Genomic DNA, 4,340 nt, shown 5'->3' on the forward strand with positions numbered 1-4,340 from the left:
TAGGATGCTTTAAGAATTAACGGAAATGGTATTCTTGTGGGAAGATGGCATTGCTTAGTTATTCACAACAAAAGAAGATGGAGCTGGTTCTGGCCAAAGCATATTGGAAAACACTGAGAAAAAAATAAGAAACCATTGATGGGAAACAGTAGTTTTTTGAAGTACGGAAAGGCAGAAATGACACGCCACCTCTACCGTATTTTCCAAACGGAAAAACACTAAAGTTGTTTAAAGGGTGTAATTCATACAAGGGTGATCTGTGGCCACCGACCAGCAGCACAAAAAATAAAAGAAAAAGCAGAATGAAAAGAGCTTTCACCACCAATACTTTCGACTATTAATTGACAACGCTACAAAGTCCCACCACATTATAAAAAACAAAGGCCAAAGGGAGATAGTTCCCTTGAAAAAAACGTCATTGCTTTTTTCACCAGTCGGTGTGCAAAATATATGAAACTGTAGAAATAATTCCCACTAGAAGTCATAAAACTTAGCGTTTTGGATATAAACATGTTTTCAATACGCAATAAAAATAAAAACCCACTGAGGCCTGTGAAAAGAGAGAAATTTGATGTACTCGAGACTGTAAAAAGTATAATAGTAGAGTTGGTGTTAAGACAGGGTTTGAAGTGCAAAATATAGCGGCTTTGTAGCGTCAACGCTGCTGTTTTCCAAATCCAAAACAATTTCCTTAAGTACATGATATTCCTCGAAACAGACAAGGTTCAAAATTTTAATCCTCTAAAAACGACCCCAACTGGACGGCTGAAAGCGAAAAAAGTTTGCAAAGCCACAACAAAAAGATGCAGCAAGCACAACGGCACACCAAGCTGTTCAGTATAGTCACCGTTGTGGCAATAGTGATGACGGCCTCCGCAGCAACCAGCGAAACGGTCGACACAGAGCACGACAAGATCAAGAAAGCGTGCTAAGAAGCGGCCTTTAACCGCGATATGGCAACGGCATACGTGGAAAAAGTTGTCGCTACCCCGGCAAATGCCGCAAAACTAGGAAAGCAAGCAGCATGCTGGAAATTAGCAACAGAGACAACTGACGCTGAGGAACGCGACACTTTGCTTGACGCACTAGCGGCATGTGGTCGGACAACAGCATAAACCTTACAAACAACAAACAAAAGAATAAATAAATGCTTCCTCGACACGAGCCTCAGCCTTCGGGAGCGTGCAGATTTTCTAATGGGGGTCCTAACAGATGCGGCAAGCACTTACGCCACCGATAGAAATCCTTTGCCCGGCAATTTCGGAACGTTCAAAGTGAAAACGGGGAAGCCGGAAGCTGGTACAGTGCAGTGCCACAGAAAAAGAAATGGCTGATGAAAATGCCGCCATCAGGCCGACGGCAGCAGGCAGCAGTGCTCAACAAAGATATAAATACACCACAACGGCGAAACTCGCACACCAACGGCCAATTTTCTCCATCACAATGACCAGTAACGGCTGCACCAACACCAGTAGTGGTGGTGAAACAAGGGCTAACACAGTAGACACCTGCAGCTGTGTAAGCGGTGGGAAAACCGTTACACCGATAAATCAGACGAAACCCACCACCACAGCGGAGCCTCTATATCAATCATGGCAAAACTTACAGAGTTGCGCAGCGAAGGTTCAAAAATGTCAGCGCCAAAAAAAACAGAAAAAAGTGTTACTAGCCGTGTCATTCCACGAACAACAAGCAGCAGCAAAAAAAGTAAGAAAACTTAGACGACATAACCCCCGAAGCGCTAACCAACGATAAATCGTTCATTGAAACCCTGAGAAACTGTTTACAAACATACGTCACCATCACGGACTAGACAAAAGAAAGCGAAGCTAAGAACATCAAAGACTATACAAAGAAATCCTTGAAAAGGGGAAAAAAATTCGAGACTGAGTTTATTGAAAAGATAAGCAGGAGATCAATCAGCTACCGTTTCCAAAAAAGAAACTGAAAAAAAGATAGGCGAGCTACCACTCACACCAGAAGAAGCAGCCTCCATCACTTACTTTAAAAGCCAGAATATGTCCAAAGCGAGGAGGTAACCAGCAGAAACAGAAGCGGCAAGCAATACAGCACAGAAATGCAAAGGAAACACGACCGAAAGTAAATGCAAAGAGGACAAAGATTGTGAACACAAAGCACAAGGAAATGCCAAAAAGAGGAGGCTCTAAGAAGAGTATAAATCGCGGAAGCAAGACTAGACATATTCGACGCTACAACTCTGTGCTTCAAAGAAGTAGAGACATGAAAACTTTATCGCTAAACATTTCAGTATTACAGGCATTAGCAATGCTGATGGAACATTGTAGTGGCGTGGTGCTTAGTGCAGCCCCAGATACGCAGCTGAGAGGTACTTGGAACGATCTGCAAAATTTTCTGTGCTTCGAAATAGAAGCGAGGGATCTAGAGAAAAAACACAGACTTTGCCGTTTTTCTTCCACTAATAAGAAGAGATTAGAAGATGAGCCGCACTTTCCACCGCCTAATGCTTGTACTAAACGTTCTAGTATACAAGGACAGGCTTAGACAGGCGGGAGGAGCGGCGCTGGACAGTGCCGCTGACTTCAACGTCCTTTGCCACGTATACAATATTTATGAGGTGAAAGACAAGATTCCAAACTTGGGGACGTTCGAAAAAGGAGAACAACTAGTAGAAGAACTAACAAATCTTAATATTTCGACTGCAAGCGACAGCTGGTTTGACCACGGTGACGGCCAATTCGTCAAAGCAGACAAGACAACAGATGAAGCCAAGCTCCAACAGTGGAGAACGGAAATGCAAGAAGTCGTCAAGAAGCCACAGGAAGGGGAGCACTGATACAGGCGACTTGGCAACACACCAGCACGCCAAAAAGCCAACCTAAGAATTTATCGCCTACTAAACCAAAGCAAACAGATCGTGGAGGATTATGAAATTCAGGTAGAGCTCATAGAAACTAAAAAGAACGCAGTTGAAACGAAAATAACCAAAGCTATTTTTGGTCAGGGATAAACGGCGTTCAATGCCGCAGAGTTTGCAGAAACCGCGCGGCACAACACATGTGGCAACAATGCGGCCGGCCACACTAACGCTGTAAAATCGGTAGCGTCGGCTCTAATCTGTATCTGCACCGGCGAAAGCGGCACAGCCCAACAGGAATGCGACGCTGAACTAACAGAGCAAGTACAAAATGCAGAAACCCAGAGCATACCAGCTACAACAACCTGGGGCAATATCGTGACTAAATGCAACATTCAGTACAAACCGACACAGGCAACAGACACGACAATAGGTGCAGCCATCGCGTCCGTCAAAGCACGAATAGGCCAGCTAAACACCGACAGTACGCCGGCAAACGGTAGTTTCGCTACGGGAAAAACTACCGCCAGCACTTGCGATGGAACAGCAGGGCCAAAACAATGTGTAAACTACAAAATGTAGCTAGGCACAAACTGCGGTACGCTACCATGGCTGGCAGCACTAGAACAAGCCGCTCAAGATTTGAAGGAAGCACAATCCGCAGCGTTCCATGCGGTAGCGCTCAAAAATTCTTTAATAGCATTAAACCGACAAGAGTGTGATGCATACATAAGCGCAAGTTTCGACGAGGCTCACCCACCAGCGCTCACAGCATCAACTAACCTAGGCGAAACAGGGACAAGGAATCAAGGCAGCGATCAAAAACAGGCACAAAAATCGGGAAAGGAATGCAATTCCAAAGAAAAAGCAGCAGAATGCCAAAAACCATGCACATGGAATGCCGAAGAAAAAGATGAGAAGAAAAGATGCACATTGAGTGAGGAAGGCAAAAAAGCAGCAGAAAAAGTGGCAGAAAAGAAAGAAGAGAATGTTTGAAATCCTGAATACTCTTGCCACCAGAATGAGAAATTTTTTGAGGCAGTAAACAAGGATAGCAAAAAGCATTGTAGCTGGAGAAGTGGGAAAGATAACGAGGAAGAAAAGGACAAAGTTAAATGCCGAAGTGCTACTTTTCTCGTCAATTATAAATTAGCTCTGAGTATGTCTACTGCTTTTGTGAGTATGGTAGAATTTTTAAGATGGTTCTAAAGCTTTTAAAATTTAGGAAACTCTCTATATTGAGGGGGTTTAATTTTTTTGATATTTTCTATATATGTTAAAACGTTTTGTCAAACATTTGAAAATTTGAGAAACTAAAAAGTTTTAGCAAAATTTGTATAAAAGTGACATATGGTTTTAAATTAGAGTAATGTTAATGTACAAGTATGAGAAATAAGTGATATTTTACTTCAGATTATATATATTTTATTTTATGTATATTATATTAGTTTATAATAATAAGGATGATAATGGTAGGAGAGTGTTGTGAGTGTGTATATACTAA

This window comes from Trypanosoma equiperdum (genome assembly GCF_001457755.1).
Source record: "Trypanosoma equiperdum strain OVI genome assembly, contig: ctg_1422, whole genome shotgun sequence".
NCBI classification, from domain to species: Eukaryota; Euglenozoa; class Kinetoplastea; order Trypanosomatida; family Trypanosomatidae; genus Trypanosoma; species Trypanosoma equiperdum.